The sequence below is a fragment of the Oreochromis aureus genome, linkage group 3, assembly GCF_013358895.1.
Source record: "Oreochromis aureus strain Israel breed Guangdong linkage group 3, ZZ_aureus, whole genome shotgun sequence".
Lineage (NCBI taxonomy): Eukaryota > Metazoa > Chordata > Actinopteri > Cichliformes > Cichlidae > Oreochromis > Oreochromis aureus.
The window spans coordinates 71,517,819-71,540,594 of NC_052944.1; the positions used below are offsets into that span (position 1 = coordinate 71,517,819).

General features: G+C 43.9%; 1 long non-coding RNA gene and 1 pseudogene across 1 annotated transcript; one reads left to right on the forward strand and one right to left on the reverse strand.

Moving 5' to 3' along the window:
- Window positions 1-11,755: 11,755 nt before the first annotated feature.
- LOC120434248 lies at window positions 11,756-12,559 on the reverse strand (annotated as a pseudogene).
- Window positions 12,560-18,553: 5,994 nt separating this feature from the next.
- Window positions 18,554-21,197, forward strand: LOC120437511. The gene is made up of 4 exons (XR_005611192.1): window positions 18,554-18,676; window positions 19,112-19,189; window positions 20,044-20,130; window positions 21,002-21,197. It is a non-coding gene; the product is annotated as an uncharacterized LOC120437511 (long non-coding RNA).
- The last annotated feature ends 1,579 nt before the right edge of the window (window positions 21,198-22,776 follow it).

Consider the following 22,776-nt stretch of genomic DNA (forward strand, 5'->3'; position numbering starts at 1 on the left):
AGTTGACTTTTGGACACTAGCGACGCAAACGGGGTGGGGGCAGGAAGCATTAAAGACGGCACTGCTAAATAATGTGAGTGAGGAGATTAAAGATGAACTGATGGTACGTGAATTACCCCCCTCTTTAGATGAAATCATGTCCCTGTGTATCCGAATAGACGATCGCCTGCGTGCACGGCGAAGCACGCAACGCCGCTTCGCTCAGCCTTGGCCACCGCGGGACGCCTCACCGGAGCCTGGAGCGGCGCGCGAGCACGGCGAAGTTGAGGAGGGGGAGCAGCCCATGCAACTTGGCTGTTCGCAGCTCTTGTAGCCGCTAAACTGGTGACCTAAATCTTCGCCACCACGTATATATATATACAAGTGTCAGGGGAGAGAGTGGATCAGCGCTCGGAGTACGGAGGCTTTACACACACCTTTTATTTTTTGAAGAACAGCCAGAATCACAAGTATGAGTTAAAATCCCCACTATACAATAAAAAGAGTTCCCAACCCGCTAAAAGCCCTGCCGGCAGAGATAAATATACAGTAAAAAAATCAAAGCTAAATGAATGTCCTTTTTATATGGTAAAAACCAGAGTCCTCTATTCTCAGTGTCCAACCACACACATGCGGGCAAGTGTTCCTTAGCTGAGAAAGACGACAGGGAACCTCCTCTTCCACCTGGCGACGCGTTACCATGCAGTCCAGCCACTCTCCACACCCGCACACGGCTTCCCTCGTAGCCCGGCCCTGAAACAACAAACACGGGCCAGCAACGTTGTCGGCACAGCCACTGTTACCCTTCCCCGGCAAAGCCACGCCTAGCGCCCAACAGTGGGAAAGCGATACTCACAGGTGCAGGCAGAGGCGTCCCCTCTGCCTTACTGTGGATTTCACACGTCGCCTCCCACTGTGGCTATTCTGTCCGTCGGAGCTGGATCGCCGGGTTATGCTGGCCGATCGCCGGACGTCTCGTGATGCCTCACAGGCAGGCCGGTCCTTCTATACAGGTGCTCATCTGCACACGTTCGGTTTCCTGCTCTTCGCTTTCCGTGTCTCTTCCCTCTCTTTGTGCTCACTATCTACCTTAAGTCCATTTGGCAGCCAATAGGCCACCTCGGGGGCACGCCTCCACCTCACAGGTGCACGCAATTATCTGTCCAATCCACAGTGGAAAAAGAATACTATACAGCGACACAAAACACAGTATAAATATGGGGATAAAATCATGCAATAAGAATATCAATAAACAATCATGCAATAGCACTATAACAATAAAACATGCAAATAAAATCACTATGTAGCAATACACAGTCTGATTCAAAACAAAATATGAAAACACAATTTTCCACTGTGTGACACTCTCGCCTGCAGAACGACGACGGCGTATGGCCGCCGGTGAGTGTTTATATTGCGGCTGTAAGGGCCATTTTGCCTCTTCATGCCGGGCACCGGCAAAAGGGCGCGCTCGCCAGTAACTGAGAGAATACTGGTGGGCGATATAACGACTACAAGTTCTCTTCCCCGGCTTATGTTACCTGCAAAACTCACTGTTAAGAACGTCACCCACTCTCTTCAAGCACTAGTGGATTCAGGTGCTGAGCAAAGTTTCATTGACGTAGCTCTGGCGAAAAAGCTAAACATCACACTCCATGCCTTACCCGATCCACTTGCTGTCACAGCCTTATCTGGGCAACGCTTGCCGGACATAACCCAAATCACCGAACCCCTGTCTCTTACTCTCTCGGGTAACCACTCAGAGCGCATCGAGCTTTTCGTGTTTCAAGCGCCGCGCACCCCCCTTGTACTGGGTTATCCATGGCTGTTCCAACACAATCCGCGCATTGATTGGAAGAAAGAGAGAGTAACTGGGTGGAGCATTGACTGCCACATGAACTGTCTCCAAGCTGCACCTGCTCCACCCACGTCTCAAGGGTCTGACCGGCCGGTCGAGCCTCCAGATTTGACCTCGGTCCCGCGTGTTTATCATGATTTGGCTGAAATGTTTAGTAAAGACAGTGCACGTTCACTTCCCCCTCACAGACCGTATGACTGCGCGATTGATCTCCTCCCTGGGGCTCCGCTTCCATCTGGTCGTTTGTACAGCATTTCTCAGCCAGAGAGGGAGTCTATGGAGAAATACATTACAGACTCCCTCGCTGCGGGCATCATTCGGCCGTCGTCCTCCCCAGTGGGAGCAGGGTTTTTCTTTGTTGCTAAGAAGGACAGGACCCTTCGCCCCTGCATCGACTATCGTGGGCTTAACAAAATCACTGTTCGTAACAAGTATCCTCTGCCCCTTCTTTCTTCTGCTTTTGAGTTACTTCAGGGCGCCACGATCTTCAGTAAGTTGGACTTGCACAATGCCTACCATCTGGTGAGAATCCGTGAAGGGGATGAGTGGAAAACGGCCTTCAATACTCACCTGGGCCATTTCGAGTATCTTGTGATGCCATTCGGCCTGACCAATGCCCCGGCCGTGTTCCAGGCTCTTGTTAATGATGTTCTCAGAGACTTTATTAACCGATGTGCTTTTGTCCACTTAGATGACATTCTCATCTTCTCCAAATCTAGAGCGGAACATGAGATCCATGTCCGGCAAATCCTGCAGCGCCTGCTGGAAAACAGGCTTTTTGTTAAGGGGGGGAAATGTGAATTCCACATGGATTCGGTGGCGTTTCTGGGCTACATCATCGCCAGGGGAGATTTGAAACCTGACCCGGCAAAAGTTCAAGCAGTGTTGGACTGGCCCAAACCACCCGATCGCCGGCAGCTTCAGCACTTTCTGGGGTTTGCTAACTTCTACAGACGTTTCATTAGAGACTTCAGTAAGACTGCTCTGCCTCTCACTAGGTTGACATCACCTAAGGTGTCGTTCCAATGGGACCAACCAGCTCAGGAAGCCTTCACCCATCTCAAGCAACAGTTCGCCACCGCTCCAATCCTTCGCCAGCCAGACCTCGCCCGGCAGTTCGTCGTGGAGGTGGATGCATCAGAGTCTGGAGTAGGGGCCGTGCTCTCTCAACGATTCGAGGGTAAGCTCCACCCCTGTGCCTTTTTTTCTCGTCGTCTTTCCCCAGCTGAGACGAATTATGACATCGGAGATCGCGAACTGCTGGCCATAAAGCTCGCTCTGGAGGAGTGGAGACACTGGCTGGAGGGGGCCGCACAGCAGTTTATCGTATGGACTGATCATAAAAACCTAGAATACATCCGCTCGGCAAAACGGCTCAACTCACGGCAGGCCAGGTGGGCTTTGTTTTTTTACCCGGTTTGATTTCACCATCACCTATAGGCCAGGCTCCTGAAACGTTAAACCAGACGCTCTTTCCCGGCAATTCGCCCCAGTCGGAGAAGAGTCCGACCCTGGATCTGTTCTGCCTACTTCCTGTATTATCGGAGCTGTTACGTGGGAGATCGAAGAGCTCGTCCGGGAGGCACAAGAAACAGATCCTGATCCTGGCACGGGCCCCCCCGACCGACTCTTCGTTCCGGCGGCTGTCCGGTCCCGAGTGCTCCAGTGGGCTCACACGGCCCGTTTTTCCTGCCATCCAGGAGTTAACCGCACCACTGCATTCCTGCGCAGGTATTTCTGGTGGCCCACCCTCATTAAAGACTCACGGGAGTATGTAACCGCTTGCACCACTTGTGCTCAAAATAAGCACTCCAACGAACACCCGTCTGGACGTCTGCAGCCACTCTCCACACCCAGCCGACCCTGGTCCCACATCTCTCTGGATTTCGTCACTGGTCTGCCGCCATCTGCAGGTAACACTACAATATTGACCATTGTTGACCGTTTCTCCAAAGCTGCCCATTTCGTTGCGCTTCCTAAGCTTCCTACAGCCTTGGAGACTGCCCAACTCCTCACCACACATGTTTTTCAGCTCCATGGCTTCCCTGAGGACATTGTCTCGGACCGGGGCCCTCAGTTCGCGTCGCGGGTATGGAAGGAGTTCTGCTCTGCCATAGGTGCCAAAGTCAGCCTCTCCTCTGGCTTCCACCCACAAAGCAACGGCCAAACGGAGCGCATCAACCAAGAGTTGGAGGCCGCCCTCCGCTGTGTTGCCTCTCATGACCAGGCCGTCTGGAGCGAACACCTGCCATGGATAGAGTATGCTCACAACCGTCACACGTCCTCTGCTACTGGTGTGTCACCCTTCGAAGCGTCTCTGGGATACCAACCACCTGTGTTTCCCATGGTTGAAGGTGAGCATGCTGTTCCGTCTGTCCAACATCACCTCCGCAGGTGTCGCAGGGCCTGGCGTGCCACTCGGGCGGCCTTACTCCGGACGAAGGCACGTAATAAAGTGCTCGCGGATCGCCACCGGACGGCCGCCCCTGAATATGTGGTGGGGCAGAAGGTGTGGCTCTCCACTCGATTCGTGCCCTTACGTGCCGAATCTAAGAAACTCTCCCCCAACTTCATTGGCCCGTTTGAAATCAGTGCTATAATCAACCCTGCATCCGTCCGATTGACACCGCCACGCAATATGCGTATTCATGATGTATTCCACGTCTCTCAGGTCAAGCCAGTGGTCTCCAGCCCGTTGTGCCCTTCTTCCAGGCCCCCGCCGCCTCCCCGGCTCGTGGATGGCCAGCTGGTTTACACAGTCTCGCGCATCATGGACTCCCGACGCCGGGGTCGGGGATTTCAGTACCTGGTTGACTGGGAGGGCTACGGGCTAGAGGAACGGTCCTGGGTGCCCCGGTCGGCTGTCGTGGATAAGGGTATGCTCCGGGATTTCCACCGCCTGCACCCAGGTAAGCCTGGTGGGTCGCCGGGAGGCTCCCGTTGAGGGGTACTGTCATGGTCCCTGTGCCTTCCCGGCCAGCCCAGTGTGGCCACAAGTGTTTGTTGTCGCTCTCTCTCTCTCCCCTACCTGTCTGCCTGGGCGGAGCTCTGACTGGGCTCCTGCCCTTGGCCCACGCACCTGCAGCTGATCTTGAGTAATTTGCAGTTGATCTCTGGCTCTTCTTAAGGCTGAGGCTCTGAGCTATTCGTCGCTGGAATATTGAGTAACCCTCGTCAGTATTGCCTGGCTTCATTGTGAATCAGTTGTTCCCGTGCTTGCCGCCGACTTACCCTCGTCTATGTTTACAGGTTTATCCGGACCCCGTGAGTGTGAGTGGGTTGTTCATGTGAGGAGTGTTTGGACAAGGAGCGGAGCAAGTGTGAAGAAGTGTGTTTCCCCGGGACCCTGGTGTTTCTCCCCCCCCTTCACGTGTAAATAGCGCACCGGAGTGATAAATAAAGTATTGTTAACTCCATGGCCGTTTACAATCAATCTGAAGTCACACGTGCAGGCCTATTAGAGAGTCCTGTTTTAATGTCCTCTGCTTTTTTAAATATAAAGAATTTGTTCTTTTACCGCATCAACAAACCCTTTACATCCATTTATTGTAGCCATTAAATCAGTGGTTATATCTCAAAACAAGGAGCTTCTGAAATTTCTCATCAGAGAGTCTGTTCCTCTTTGGGGAGAAGACAAGTTTCCAGAGGCTAAACAGTCTCTCTACTGGGGCACTGGATGGTGTGGCTGCATTGGTAAATGGCCTGTATTTGCATTACGCTTTACTTAGTCCCTAAGGACCTCAAACCGCTTTACACACCCAGTCATCCACCCATTCACACACTGGTGATGGCAAGCTACATTGTAGCCACAGCTGCCCTGGGGCGCACTGACAGAGGCGAGGCTGCCGGACACTGGCACCACCGGGCCCTCTGACCACCACCAGTTGGCAACGGGTGAAGTGTCTTGCCCAGGGACACAATGACCGAGACTGTCCGAGCCGGGGCTCGAACCGGCAACCTTCCGATTACAAGACGAACTGCCAACTCTTGAGCCACGATCGCCCCGTCATTGTATCTGAGTGAAATATTTTTTAACAGTACATATCTATTCAGAGTCCATTCCATGTTATCCTGATTTGGAATAATCTATGACTTGACTTTCTGCAGTAGCAGAGGTCCTGGTCCTCATCTTCAAAGGAAAAAAAAAAGTCATCATCTGTAGCTGAGTCTGTGCTAAGTCGGCATGTTGGTCTGCTGGTACCTGCTTGCTGGTCTTTGTCAAGGACAATTTTGCCACACTCTGCCAAGCAGACTTTCCTTGGCCTTGTCTTTCCTTTTCCAGAATCACAGCAGTCAAGAGAGCATTTTCACTTTCCAACAACTTTGCAAATCTTTTTTGATTGCCTGAAATTATCCAGATGTGTGCAAAGACTATATTATGTTTGACAGCCTGTGGGCAGAAGCTTCTATTGAGTCTGTTTGTCTTTGACCAGATGGACCTGTAGCGTTTGCCAGAGGGAAGGAAACAAGTGAGTGTCCAGGGTTTGAGGGGTCCTTGATGATTATACTGGCTTTCCGCTTTCCGCTAAAGTCTGCCAGTATAGACATGTCTGAGGGGGGTTAGTGCCAATTGCCCACTATGCTGCCCTCACCACCTGCTGCAGTTACCTCTTATCCACTACAGTGCAGCAGTTGAAGCAGAGGGCTCTCAATGGTGGAGCAGCAGACGTTTACTAGCAGTCTGTGAGATAATTGTGCCTGATGCAGCTTTCTAAAAAAAAGTAGAGCCTTTGCTGTGCTTTCCCTACCTGGTGGGAAATGTTTGTGGACCAGGCAGAGGCGGAGCCAGACATCTGAAACACACGGGGCTAGCCCTAAAGAGTGGTATGCATGTGGGATTTTTTTGTGTGTGTGTGTGTGTGTGTGTGTGTGTGGGGGGTGACTGAAAGAGTAATAGTTTTGAGTTTTGTTCAAAAAAGAATGACTTCGTATAGGGAAAAATATATATCACATCTGCAGGACACCTTAAACTAGTTTTTAATTAAGCAGGAAGGCAGAACAAAATCAGGGCTGGATCAAGACATACAGTCTAAACCCCAATTCAACCAGACCCAGAACTGATCCAAAATTAAAACATGACTACAACAGTTCAAAATCAGGACTACTTAGGACAAGACAGAACAAGAATCAGAACTAGATGATAGTAGCACTGAAAATCATCATAGACCTGCACTACACTTATTTTTTAATTCTACCAAAGTCCACTATTTAGATTCAGAAAGTTTATATAATTATTTAGCCTTGTTGTGCAAACAAGCCTGCATAACTTAGCAAATATATAACTTGAAAAATAACAAATCTAAAAAGAAACACTAGCTACGAGATACATGAGTACCTGTGTTACGGTGATACTTTTGGTAAACTTTGACTATCATGTGTGTCTCACCTGCTCTTGCTGCATCTCTGTTCTGTCCTCATTCTCCATCTCCCTCTCTGTTCCTCTCTCTCCCTCTTTGTGCTGACAATCATCAAATATACAGTGGAAACCAGATATTTACAAACTCTTCAGATAAAAACACAAACACTTTTTTAATTGTAACATCAAATCAGTCTAAATGTTTCTTTTTTTAGATTGATAAATATAAAAAACATATTCGTTAACTTTAAGAGTAAAGAGAGAAACTATCTGTATTTCTTAATTGCAAATGGCACAAAATTGTATTCAAAATTGAGCCACACTTATGGAGCTCCACAATTCTTTTCCTGGTGTTTTGGTTGACATCTCTTGATTTTCCCAGTCTATTTTTATCAACGTGATAAAAATAGACTCTCTTTATTCTGACATTTAACTAATTCAAAAGATATTTCAATATTTATTTATCCAAAACAAAACAAGTTTACTCTAAATTGATGTTGTACAGTAAAAAAATGTTCTTGTGTTTTCCATAAAGTGAATGTAAATATCTGGTTTCAGCTGTGAATATACTGCTGTGTATTGAGGTTTATATAAACCCCTCAGACTTCATTCAAAATGTGGGTGTTTGATGGAGAGTTGCGGTTAGTGAGAGTTTGGAGAGAGTTTGGAGGTTTAGCAGAGTGAGGAGAGAAAGTCAGGAGAGAATGGAGCCAGCTAAGAAGAGGAGGATGTCCTCCCCTGTGTGGGAACATTTTGATCTTATTCCTCCCAACAAGGTGTGTAAATTTCTACAGAAGATGTATTTTCATAATACTGATGGTGCATTACAATGTATGTTAAGCTGTCTTTGCTTTTGTACAAGGTGAAGTGTTTGCTATGTGCCAGGGAGCTGGGATATAACAACACCTCATCCATGCTCAGGCACTACAGAGCTTTGCATGAGAATAAGGGGAACACCGATTGTGGAGCAAGACCAGGTGAGCCATCAAATGCCATGATAATATAGCATGCAGTAATGTTACTAAATGATATAACAATATTATACAACTGTAATAAGTTACGTGTGTGATATTTATATTTGTGCTTTGTTTTTATTGTCTTTCCTCAGGAGAACAATCTCAAATAGATGAAGACCTGGTTAGCATGGTGATTGAGGACTCCCAGCCATTTAACATTGTGGAGGACAAAGTATTTAAAAGATTTGTTAAATCATTAAATCCTAGCTATGTTCTCCCCACTAAAAAGGTCATAAAAGCAGTGAAAATTTAGTTTTTACAGAATGAAACGTGAACAGGCAGGACTGCATAGCTGTACATACCCCAACCAAACCACACCTCACAGTAAATGATCATTTCCATTTTTAGCATTTCCAAATAATGATTTGCATACTGCCAGTATAAATATACACAGTATACTGCCATAACTATAATATACATGTTTTACACACTCCTTTTGTTGTTGACATTTACGTGCTGTGTGCAAAATGCCACACTCTTGAAATTCTTGCCAACTAATATTTTTACGTCCAGTAGATGTCCTACTAGAGCAAATAAAGCTTCAAGACGCTTTGCACTGGGGTGAACTAATTGGATGAAAAGCTTCAGTGCTTCATGAAGCTTCATCTGCCCATCACTAGCATTGTTGTTGTTCAGCTTTTCATTTCGCCATTTGTTGATTCACTTGAAGAGCAAGTAACGTAAAATGGGTCAAGTGGTCAGTTTGACATCAATCTTTCGTGATGCACCGTCATATTTACATTATTTGTACAGTACGAATGATTTGCTTTGGTACCTGGTCGAACTTCAGCTCTCCTCTATCTGCCTGGCTCCGTTTCTCCACCAGCTCACTCGCGGGCAGCAGCTGCCCCGCCCCCTCACTCTGTCGCTTAGTGCCTGAGCTCGTATCATACCAATATTAGGGGGGATTTACGCACAGTCGAAAAATTCCCACAGTGTGCAGTATGTGCTCCGAATATTGTGTGTAGTTTTTGTTTATGCCAGGGGTGGGCAAACTTTTTTATTCGTGGGCCACATTGAGTTCTAACATTTGACAAAGGGGCTGAAACAGGAGCAGATAGATGGCATGCTTTGAAAACATCACCTCATTGGGGGAAAAAATCCACATTGTGGGATATGGAGAAAGCATGTGCTTTAGATTCCAATGAAAATGAAGAAAAGCATTACAATAAAATCTCTGACTTTGAAATGAGTCTTTAAACACTGAACATCAAATAAATGAACATTTTATTTTAAAGCACTGAAAGTTCTATTATCCTTCAGGATATCACCATCACTCTCCTCCTGACTTTTTTTTTTTTTTTTCAAAAACGGTAGGAGATGCATATACTTCTCCTGTTCCTTTTATTCAATTTGTTTCCCCGGTGCCAAAAGTCAACAACGACCAGTGCAAGAACGAAACAGTCAGTGTGTGAAGCGTCACATAATATCACATATCACATAACCTTTCTTCTAGAACAGAAGATAAAAAGGGAGACCTGGAATTATTTTCTCTCTCTCTCTCTCTATACACACACACACACACACACACACACACACACACACACATATACCAGGGCTCTAGAGTGCGACCAAATTTTTCAGTGGTGCGACTAAAAAAAATATTTGGTTGCACCGTGCGACCAAATATTTTCGGGTAACAAAAACAAAACAAAAAAACAAATCTCTGCAACTCTCCCTGTGGTCAACAACAGACACACATTATGCCCCTATCGTGGACTAAACCAATCAGAGATAGTCAGGGGCGGGACCTCTCTGATTGGCCGTGGTCCAGTTGAAAGTGCAGGTGGAAGAGAGAGGTGAGTAGCTTGAATAAAGCGATATGAATTCATTAACGGATTCCACACAAAGACGTAAACACAGAGCAACCAAACGCATCAGAATCAGCTTTGTCTTTCTCGACTTTCTCACCCCACGGCCCGAACACGGACACGCTGTCGGAGCTCAGCGATTCTGATGCGTCGGGTCCGCGCTGTGTTTACGTCTTTTTTGCGCTGATTCTGAGCTGCAGGTTTTGTCTCTCCAACCAAAATTCGCCGAGCCAGCAGCAAAAGAAGCAGCAAACTACGCTTCACATTTGATCTCGTCATGAATTCACTCTGAGTTTTGCTGTTTTGCTTCCACCACGATAAAAATCACACTTCATGCACAGCTCCCTCTCTCTCTCTCTCTCTCTCTCTCTGTACTTCAAGAACAGTTTCCCGTCTCAAATCTCTGTTTTCTGCATTATTCATTCGCTTATTACCCACCAGTCTACCGTTGTTTACAGCGCTGTCGGCCGCTGTCTTTTTCTTTTCTTTTTCTTTTTTCACTTAAATGACCTCGGACAAGAAAGCCTAATTTCTGCTGTTCAATACTGAAGAAATTTAAACTTATTAAAATTATGCAAAATTGCAGAATATTGTAATATATAAAACGCCAGACCAGGAAAATCTCCTTCATGTTTTTCTGTGTTTTATTCTCAGTTACTTTGACACAAAGGCATCTACTGTAATGTTCACAATTCTGATGAAGTCTCACATGTATCAGTACTGATAAATGATCAGAATTATAATATTTCTGACTGTCTGAGGCTAAATTGAATCGAATCAGGACTTTGAGAACCGGAATCAAATGGATTATAGAAATCAGTGATGATACCCAGCCCTAGTGAGCAGCCTAGGCCCGACAGAAGTGGATGTAGCTGTGGGTAATAAGAAAAGATGAAAAGAACTATTGATAACTTTTGTGTTAAGTTAAGGCCTGATCCGTCTGAAATTCATAGCCAGCTCTGACACGGTGCCATCAATCTTTGAATGCTGAAAAAACAGCAGTGTATCCAGAAAACACATTATATGCTGCAATAAATGCACTGCCCAAGTGTCCCCTCTCCCCACTGCCTTTCAGCAGCAGGCAGCAGCAAACAGGTCGTCAGAGGAGCCAAGATGATGATTAAGTTTAACATTTTCTACAATATTGACAAAGCAATTTAAGCACAAGATTGTTAGTTAATAATTTAGAAATGAATATTGTCTGTATGGACTTCCCCCCCCTAAAGAAAGTGCACATGTAAAACTGCGGTGTTAAGCAATGCGGTTGAAAAATTTGAGTGCGCCTAACTTTTGTGCCGGTACGCCTAAATTTTTAAAGTTAGGCGTACCGGTGCGCCCATGTCAAAAAGTTAGTCTAGAGCCATATATATACACAGTTTGCATCTTTTGCTGCGAAGTACAGCCAGACTTTTGACCGCTTAGCCTTGGGTATTTTTAATCTGTAGCTCTGCTCTAAAAGAACATACGTACCTGGGCCCACCTTCTATCCTCGGAAACGTACAATGATTGGCTAGAATCGAGAGTGTATCACAGCTCAGGAAAAAAAAGCACCGAAATGTGCGCTGCTTTTCGGTCTGGTTACTACCGTTTATGTAAGAACCAGTGCCATCATGGCACCGGACACCGGTACCATCCTAATATATATATATATATATATATATATATATATATATATATATATATATATATATATATATCAAATTTTAACTTTAAAATAATTACATTACACTACACAACTTGATGTCCTGAGTAACCATCTTAATATCCCAGAGTCCACAATTGTTCATAACATACACAATTATTGTGTATCACGAATGAGATCCTCTCTTAAGTTCACTAGAGCAGCACATATTCTCAGTATCTTGTCTACTTTAGGAGCCATGCTTATAGGAACAATTTGTGAAAGTATTTTGTAGACTTTCAAGCGTCTGATTGCTCTTTCAACATGGATTCATACATTTGCAATCCGACGTGTGTATGTTACCTGTTCCTCAGTTAGCTGTCTACGTTTTTTTGTGAAAGCAGGTATTACTAATCTAACTTTTCTCTCAAAGAGTAAGTCTTTAATTGTAAAACCTCTATCTGCCATGACTTCATCACCAGGTTTTAGGTATGTTAATATTCCAGAGATAAATTTGTCACTACATCGGCCGCCATATGCCGCAGGCACAAACATGATTACTCCACATGGCGCAACAGCAACCAAATATTTGACTGTGTTGTGTGAATAATAATGGCTGTATGATTCCCCTCTTGAGCCCAGATTTCTGGGTTTCTGTAAAAGGGTCTCACTGCAGTCTATGATGCATGTAGCATTTGGAAAGTTCTTCTTGAAGGCTTCAGGCATAGTTGCTTGAATAGTTTCTTTTGGCAGCCACGGAATTAATGGTCGGAGAACTTCCTCCAGCTTGTCTAACCAGTGTGAGATGATCTTGCTGGCCATGCTTTGTGATATATGAAACTGGCGGCTTAGGTCACCTATTACACGGTTACTCTTATATTTCATTAGTGTTATGAGGACTTGATCTCGGACAGGCATTGGAAATTCATTGTTGTCATATCCTTCCAATGTCGACACAAGTGTGTTAAATGTTTCTAAGGCTATCACAGTGTACAGCAAAGCGTCTGCATCATTTTGAAGAATGAAATATGCAACTTCATCACACTGAGTCATCTTATCCTGCACATCTTTTCTGCGAGACCTGTTGCAGTATTGATGGTCTTGTTGCGAAGGATCCTCCCACTGTGTGTGGACTGAGTGCAGATGTGGCTCAGGGGGTTGTGTGGAGATGCTGGCCTGGTCTAATTCCACTGAACGTAACACTGTGGAGTCTGAATAAGACAAAAATATGATCAGATGTACACTCAAACTGTTAGCATAAGAGAAACTGTAAAGTGTCACTTAGCTTATTATATTTTTGAGTGACATTTCTTGTTCTACATTTTTTACACATATGCAAAATCATAAATGTCAACATAAAATGTCCCTAAGTCCTCTAAAAAATCGTCACAATTTTATTCAATTATTGTGATTAGATTTTATTTTTCATACTAAAAAAAAGTCACAAATGTTGGTATTTTTGCAAAGGTTGCCTTTAACGTTTTCACTTGAGTTTTCTCAACTTGAAAAAACATGTTCTTCATAAACACAAACCTAAGACTTTTACAGTCCTTGGGGCTATTGTTTTGGCAGCATGCGGCTGGTGTTAATTACTAACCACGGGTGTAAACTTTCGTTAGAATTGAGACTCTGCTGCTAATAACCAGCTAGTGCTGATACTAACGCCATTCACCATAGGCTATTATTTAGTAAAAGTAAAGAATTGCGTGATTAAAATGTGAAACGGTGGCAAACCACATTTACACTTTCACTTACCGGGTACAGATTCTGTGTTGGTTGAATCACTGGAAGCTGTCACACTCAAAGTAGTCCGAGTGAGCTTTCTTCTTTTCTTCGGTGGAGGTCGGTCATAGCCCAGTTAAAGCTCCGGGTCGGGGTGTAGCTCTGTGGGCTTTTTATCGATATAATGAAAGGAGCAAACATAAACTCTCTTTGGAGGGTGTTTGAGTCTTAAAGCTGCCAGCCACGCTAGTTTCCGATCCTCCTTCTGTGGCATAGAGTGCAGTGCGTAGGACGGTGGGCACGAACAGGCCTTTCTAAGTTGTTGATGCTCAAAGCAAAATGTTTCTAATGCGTTTTTCAGTTTTCTTGAATTATTGTGGCAGCCGACAACAGCACACGTTGAACCCGAGCTCATCTTCGAACAGGTAAAGCCACTTATTGCAGCACAAAGTAACTGATTTTGTTGTTAGCAACACCTGAATGCTGGGTCTCGCTTTGAGTAACCGGAAATATAAAACCGGACAACGGAAGTAGTGGTCTGTCATGGCAGCCTACGTACGCTCTTACAGAAACCTGTGGATAGCTAGAGTGTGCCATCTAGTGAGGAAACATCAGAATTGCAGGGGAAATAAAACATTAACAAGGTTAATTTATAAATTTTTTTTCAAGTTTGGCAGGCCGGATCAAAGCATTTAACATGTCCGACATGTTAAACATGTCCATGTTTAACATGTCATGTTTAACATGTCATGGCCGAGATGTGGACTCTGAGAAGCTTTCTATCCTTTCTATCCCCTCCCCATCAATGTAGAGGGTAGAGGGCTCAGATCGCCATGTTCTCCAAAAATCTATAACCATCACCATGGTCTTGGCTGTGTTCAGATGTAGGTTGTTGATGTCACACCATTGTTTCAGATGCTGAACCTCCTCTCTGTAGGTTGAATCATTGTTATTCTGTCCTATGACGGTGGTGTCATCAGCAAATTTTATAAATGTGTTACTGGTGTGGATTGGTGAACAGTCATTGGTGAAAAGTGAGTATAAAAGGGGACTGAGGACACACCCCTGTGGGACACCCACATTCAGAATAAATAAAAGCACCATAAAAAAGCATTTGGGCACACTTTGAGGAGGTGGATTTGCCCCCAGATAAAAGGGTGTGTGTTATTTTATCATCGTCAGTGTTAATTTAAGTATGTTTTTTTTTAAGAAAAATATATTCTTCCATTGTTTATATTAGAAGTATGACACCGTTTCCACAGTCTGTTTCATCACATCAGGCTTTATCAGGAACTGCACATGTACAAATATCTCCCTCTAGTGGCCATATATAAACCATGTGTGAGGATGGTGTTGTTGTGTTCCAGTCAGTCATCACCAATTTTCCCTCTAAGATGTCCGCGTGAGCAATCGCGCACTGCGGACACGGACTCCCCACACACAGAATCTGCGCTGCGCACAAAAACAAAATCCAGCCTGAATTAAAAACTAAAGTAAATGCATGTATTTATTTTATTTCGCTGATTTTCTGTGCGCGGAGACTGTGTCAGCAGCTGCTCACACGCTCAGCTTAGAGGGAACAGAGGTCATCAGTGTTTCTCTGCACAGCTGTAATTAAAATGTGTTCAGAGGGCCTCAGTGTCTGAATGGTTCCAGTTCAGCTCCATAACAGCAGCGTCCCTGGTTTGATTCCTGTGTTTCAGCTCATATCTGCCTCTCTGACTGAGGGGGACGTAACTACATGGACATGGATTTGTTCATCAAACAAACTACAGATGATTTAAATGATCTTTTTCTTTTCATTGATGACACTGTGTTAAAATGATATGTTTACCTGGTTTTTTCATCATTTATGTATTTTTTTTTATTTGTATATTGAGTTTTGTCCCTCACCTCTGTATGTGAACCAATAGAAAGCTGGTGCTCAGAGGAAGAGGGCGGGCTTTACTTGGTGTCAGTGACAGAAATGAAAAACAGCTCAAATGAGTGAGAAGGACGATGAAGGAAACATCTGTGCTGTGTCTGCTCTGTAAGTAGAATCTCTGTGTTTGTTTGAATTCTTGTACTTTGACTGTCTGCTCTCCTGATAACTGATGATGGAGGAGAAGACATGAAAAACAAATCAGGCTGAATTCAAGTTCAAAACACCACGAGGACCAACTGCAGGTCTGAACTGACTCTTTATCTTTGCTCAGGAGTCGAGGAAACACAGCAGGCAGTGAAAAGATCAAATCATTCACTCAGTATATCAACACAGCTGCACAGTGGAAACATGACTTTACTGTGTTGTTTGAATGCAATGGGCATTTTTCTTATACTCATGTGATGTGGCAAAGTAACAATAATTGTATTAAGAGATGTCTCTTTGGATAAATTCTGAAGTAGATGAGCTTGAAGAGTCCAAACAGTGAGAATACTTCGAAGATATTTCATCTGTTGCATTTTTTTTGCATTTTATTTTTTACACAATTTCCTTTTCCTTTTTTTTAACGTCTAAACCTTATTCTCTTCCTGGGGGGAGGAAGTATGTAATCAGTTCGGTTAATTTCTGTTGTCTGTCTGTCTGTTTCTTAGCAAATTAGCATTCACAATTTTTCAACAAGTTTTCAATATAATATTTACAAAAAACATGTAATGATAGATGGACGTTGTGGGGCTGTCTTGGTTGACACGCCTGTACAATGTTGCGTGGAGATCAGGGGCAGTACCCCTGGACTGGCAGACCGGGGTGGTGGTCCCCATCTTTAAGAAAGGGGACTGGAGGGTGTGTTCCAACTACAGGGGGATCACACTCCTCAGCCTCCCTGGGAAAGTCTATGCCAGTGTGCTGGAAAGGAGAGTTCGTCCGCTAGTCGAACCTCGGATACAGGAGGAACAATGCGGTTTTCGTCCTGGTCATGGAACACTGGACCAGCTCTTTATCCTCTCAAGGATACTTGAGGGTGCATGGGAGTTTGCCCAACCAGTCTACATGTGTTTTGTGGACTTGGAGAAGGCATTTGACCGTGTCCCTCGGGGTGTCCTGTGGGAGGTGTTGCGGGAGTATGGGGTGTCTGGCCCATTGCTAAGGGCCATTCGATCCCTTTACAACCATAGCAAGAGCTTGGTTCGCAATAAGTTGGACTCGTTCCCGGTGGGTGATGTGCTCCGCCAGGGATGCCCTTTGTCTGTTCATAATTTTTATGGACAGGATTTCTGGGCGCAGCCAATGGGCGGAGGGCTTTCACTTTGGTGGCCTCAGAATCTCATCTCTGCTTTTTGCAGATGATGTGGTTCTGTTGGCTTCATCGGGCGATGGCCTCCAGCTCGCACTGGAACGGTTCGCAGTCGAGTGTGAAGCAGCGGGAATGAGGCTCAGCACCTCCAAATCTGAGGACATGGTTCTCAGCCGGAAAAAGGTGGAGTGCCCACTCCGGGTCGGGGATGAGTTCCTGCCCCAAGTGGAGGAGTTCAAGTATCTCAGGGTCTTGTTCGTGAGTGATGGGAGAAGGGAGCCGGAGATCGACAGACGGATTGGGGCTGCAGCTGCAGTAATGCGGACGCTGCACCAGTCCATCGAGGTGAAGAGGGAGCTGAGTGTAAAAGCGAAGCTCTCAATTTACCGGTCGATCTAAGTCCCTACCCTCACCTATGGCCACGAGCTGTGGGTAGTGACCGAAAGAATGAGATCGCGGATACAAGTGGCAGAAATGAGCTTCCTCCGAAGGGTGGCTGGCCTCTCCCTTAGATATAGGGTGAGAAGCCCGGGAGGGGCTCAGAGTAGAGCCGCTGCTCCTCCACATCGAAAGGAGCCAGTTGAGGTGGTTCGGGCATCTGACAAGGATGCCTCCTGGGCGCCTCCTGGGTGAGGTGTTCCGGGCATGTCCCACCGGGAGGAGGCCCCGGGGCAGACCCAGGACACGCTGGAGAGATTATATCTCTCGGCTGGCCTGGGAACGCCAAGGTGCCAAGGCTCGCCAAACATTTGACCTTAATGGTTAGCGCCCAGTGTCAAAGTCATCCTTGCTGATTATTTTTAAAATATGAAAGACCATGGATGGAGATTTGCAACACAATTAACATTTTTTGTGTACAATACCTTACGATGTAACAAAGACAACAACAAATTTCAGAAACGCCTGCTCTGAATAAATACATCTTAAAACTCAATTTTTTGCAGGTTGTTTTACAGAAAATATCATAAAACATCAATATTTTAGTTTAGCCCAATATCTCACAGGTGAGTTATTTACATTTTGCAGGCATCAAAATAGAAAATGAGCAGATATATCAGAGACAAGCTTCTGTGTTTGTCAGCTGTTTGTGTGGATTTCTTCTTTATGTTCACCTCAAATCAACCTGAGTGTCATTTCTCTTTAGTTCTGATCTCACTGCTGAGCTGCACAACAAACCAAGGTCAGTAACCTTCTTCTGTCACAGTTTAAACCTGAGAAATGCTCACTGATATGACCTGATTGGGTTCATGTTTCACAATGGAAAGTGTAACAGATCATCAGTTTTTCATTTTAACCCTCACAGCTCGTCTGACTGTGAGTCCCAGCAGCTCTCAGTTCTTTGAAGGAGACTTTATGTCTCTGAGCTGTGAGAAGGACGACAGCTCTGCTGGATGGACTCTGAGGAGAAACACAAGCAAAGGAAACACCAGTCAGTGTGGAGATGGGTGGGGAACATATGCTAATTTTTCCTGTGATATCAGTTACCTCGTTGAACGAGACAGTGGAGTTTACTGGTGTGAGTCCAGAGAGGGTCCCATCAGTAACATGGTTAACCTGACAGTCACTGGTAAGCTGAGTGTGTGGAGTTAGTGTTGATGAAGCTGTGTGTAAATGGATGAAATGCTGTAGTTTGTCTCTGTGTTGAGGTGGATCAGTGATCCTGCAGAGTCCTGTCCTCCCTGTGATGGAGGGAGATGACGTCACTCTGCTCTGTAAAACAAAGACCACTCCCTCCAACCTCCCAGCTGCTTTCTATAAAGATGGCTCCCTCATCAGGAAGCAGCCTACAGGTCACATGACCATCCAGCATGTTTCCAGGTCTGATGAAGGCCTCTACAAGTGTGACATCAGCGGTCATGGAGAGTCTCCATCCAGCTGGATCACTGTCACAGGTGACACACTCACCTGTCTGTGTTTCTGCAGCTTTCAACATTCACAATGTGACGACAACTTAATGACTGTGTTTGCTTTATCTCAGACAAACACACCACCTCTTCTCCTGTTCTCTCTGTGTTGTCATCTGTTCGATCAGTCTGTGTTGTGTTTCTACTGGTGTTACTGGTTCTGCTGGTGAGATATGTTCACAGGAAACCCGAAGGTGAGATATTAAATATTATTTAATACCAATTGTGTATTTAAGACATTTATTATGTCTTAAATACACAATTGTTAAATACACAATTGTTAGAATATATAAATATGGAAAACGTTTTTCACATTACATTTTTATCTAAGGTTTGCTGTTAAACTTGAATCATTATAGAAGATCAAAACACAGATTCAGAGGATAATGTCACAAATAACATCATGTACAGGAACAACAACACATCAAATAGTCAAAAACAGCCAATTAAAAACAGTACCCGCAACACTGTCAGACACTATCTGTTTTGCCATTAGTGTAGATGTTGGGTATGGAAGGGTCCACATTTCCCACATGCTCTTCATGTAACACCTTCCACTGGGGTTACTTATGTTGTAACATTCAACAGTGGCCTCTTCTCATCCCTTGTTCTGTGCCTTCCTATTCCAGTAGCCAACTTCTCATCAATGTGTCCTGGTTTCTCAACACCTGATGCAGTTCTTGGTAATGCAGGTGACGCCCAAGCTGGTATGGCTTCTGTTATCTCTCTCTTGTTCATATATATATATATATATATACATATATACACATATATACACATATATACACATATATACACATATATATATATATACACATATATACACATATATATATATATATATATATACACATATATACACATATATATATATACACATATATACACATATATATATATATATACATACACAAATGTGTTTTAGGGAGAATAAAATATCTCAGACCTGTTTAGTTCAACTGTTGCAGATCTACAGGTTTTGTGACTTTTGGCAGAGCCAAAGTTTAGCATTAAATCTCTCAGCAGAGTTGACTATTATTTGCATAGTTTGTATCAGGTAGACTTCACTGTCACCACTATGTCTAAAGAAACAGACTCTTCACACTTAATCATTCATTGATACAATGAAGTATTTTTACTTCTTTCTGTATGTGAAACCACAGAAATGACTTCCTTTTTTTTGACACCAGTTAACTGTAGACTGAGAGTGATGAGACCTCTCACCACAGTGTGTCCTGGTTTGGCTAACAGACGTGTTCATGTTGTTAGAACAAGTTTGCTTTGTGCTCTGTGGTGAAGCGTCTCAGTCTGTATTAAAAGAAAATGGCAGCTGTGTGGTCGTCTGCCTTCTATTCTCACTACTTTCTGGCAACATATTTTTCAGAAGAGGTGGTAAGAAAGGGGGAAAAACAACAGTGAAAACCCACATCTGTGTATAAGAGCTATCATTTCATTTCTGCCTAACCCAAAATAAAACCGTACTGTCACAGCTATAGTGTAATAATAACACAATACGGTCATCATTGTACATGCAATCATTTCTGTTTGTTTCATTGTGCAGAGAGTGATTCAGCTGTAATCTACTCAACAGTGAGAACACAACCCACCAATTATGAACAAATAACCATCACACCAAAGAGGACCAGAGGTACAGCTCCTCCTTATTTTTAACTTTGGACGCAGCCAAGTGAGCTACTTGTGTCTGATTTCAGTCTTTATGTTAACGTAAGCTAATCTTGACCCAAGTTCTATGTAAATTCTATGCAAAAAAAAGAAAAAACAAAACCCTGAAAACCGCCAGTTTTTTAAAAAAACTAAAGTAGTATTTGTTTAGGCAATAAATAAAATAGTGTGGTTTTCTTGCTAAACTTGACATGTTTTCACTTACTGCCTGTTCCACTGGTGAATGCTCAAATTAAAAATTAATATTAATTTGAACTAAGGTGTTTTGATTTCACATTAAATAATCACTCCCAAAGAAAGTAATTTATTATACCAGCTATTATATTACTGTAGCATTTCTTTGCAACATGGGAATGAGATGTACTGTCACATAGTTACCACTAATTAGCAATAACGGTCCTCTATATGTCCTCGTCTTGGCCATTTTCTTGATTTTTGACTCAGTAGACAACCCAGTATTTTAGACATTTAGTGAAATTGTGAATTAAAACAATTGAGTTGGTTGGTTTACAAGCCTGAAGTTACACCACTCAATCAGAGAGTGAACAGAGGGACAGAAAAGGTGGAAACAGTGATTATATGGCTTTTGTCATTTAATGTCATTTAATGCTGTTTATAAACCAAGTGCTACAGATCTGTGGGATTCAGGTTTGACCTTTGTGAATTGCTTCAACCTATTATAAAGCAGTCGTAAATGAGCTGGTTCCCAGTAATGTCTGAAGGGGGATTGTGTGTGATGCAGAGAGGTGGAGATTGGAGTCCTTGATTTAACTACAAAGCTTGTAATCATGTTTCCTGTTTGTACTGTTTGTGTTTGTGTTCGGACTTTAAACCAGAGCCAGACGTCATCTACTCTTTACTACCAGTCCAGCAGAAGTAGTCCACCAGTCCAACCACTGATGTCCAACTGCTGGTCTCTAACTGGTCCCTGCAGTACCAGAGGACATACACGTGTTACAAAGAAGTATATGTATTATATATTTTATATCGTCTTTTTCCAATTATTTCGCCATTTCAAATTGGATGTATTCTGAGCAGAGTTTTAAACGTGGACTTAAAATCAACAATAATAATATAATGATTTCTGTTGCTCTCATAGTCGTGATCTGTTTTCTATGTTAGATTAATAAAACTTTTTTCAAATTTGTTTTCTTCGTGTGGTTCTGTGGGTTTTACTGAGACCTCATATGGACAATTGGACTTCTCCCAGTTTAGTTGTGGCTAACAAATACACAGCTCATTTTACTGGATAAAATTAAGAATAAGCATTAAACTGGAACAGCAGCAAGATTCAGTGAATGTAACCTGTAAAGAAGGGCTTAGTACTAGTGGTGCTACGGATCAAAAATCTCACGGTTCGGATCGGATCACGGTTTTAAAGTCACGGATCGGATCAATTTTCAGATCAGCAAAAATAGAAAAAAAAGGACAAAAATTCCACTACTTATACTTGTACTTTTTAATTATTTAAGTATTTTTTGCCTATTAAAAACATTCAACATTCGACTGATTCCACGCACTTATATAAAAACAATGCTGGGCAGCCTCTGCATCCTCTGCACACGGCCATAAACAACCAGAGGAGTCTGTTCAGTGACAGGTTGCTTCTCCCAAAGTCAAGGACCAGCAGACTTAAAAAGTCCTTTGTCCCACACGCCATCAAACTGTTTAACTCCTCGCTGGAGGGGAAACGGGGACAGAGGAGGGGGGAACAAGTAGCTGTAGTGCCTTTTCACTGTGCAATAGTTTCTGTTACTATCCAACGGTGTAATAGACTCACAGTACTCAAAATGTGTTGTTCCATTGTATCCTTATTCCTATTTATTCTATTTATCCCTTTTGTATACTCTGTATTTATATATGTGTAAACATTGTATATTTCTGCTCACATTCTGCAACTTCTGTGGGTGCTGTGCTACTGGAAACTGAATTTCCAGTAGCACAGGAAATAAATAAAGTTTCATCTAATCTAATGTAATCTATAGGGCAGTGCAGGGCTTTGTATCTACCACTCCGCTGTGATATGACGAGCGGTCACGGTCACGTGGCTTTCCGTTGCCCTGGAGCTCCACCCATTTGTAGTTTGAGCAACAGAAGATGCCTGGGACAGTTCAGCCATAACTTTAAACTTCTCCTGCTCATACATGCTTGGAACGATCTTGTCACTGAAGTGGACGCGGAACGAGATATCATAGTGTGGCTCAAGCACGTTCATCACAGTTTAAACCCCTTGTTTTGCACAACAGACGACGGTCTCCCGTCTGCAGCGAAACACCCCATTAGCTTTAGTAATAGCTTTAGCCCGGTCGGACTGAGCAGCAAAGGGCTGCTTAAATGCCGCAAACTCCTCTGCTCCGCTACTTGGACCGCTAGCGCTGACCATAACTACCGCTTGACAGACTGACCACGCGCACCATACGCATACTTTTTTTTTTCCTTTTTCGAATCTTCGGATCACGTGCGTACCGAACCGTGGAGTGGGATCGGTTCGGATTTCGGATCAACCGTGATCCGTTGCACCACTAGTTAGTACTGAGAGTGTGTGAATAAGTTTGATGTCTCTATTTCTTCAGTCACACAGAAATTAGCTGACAAGGCAAAAATTCTCATT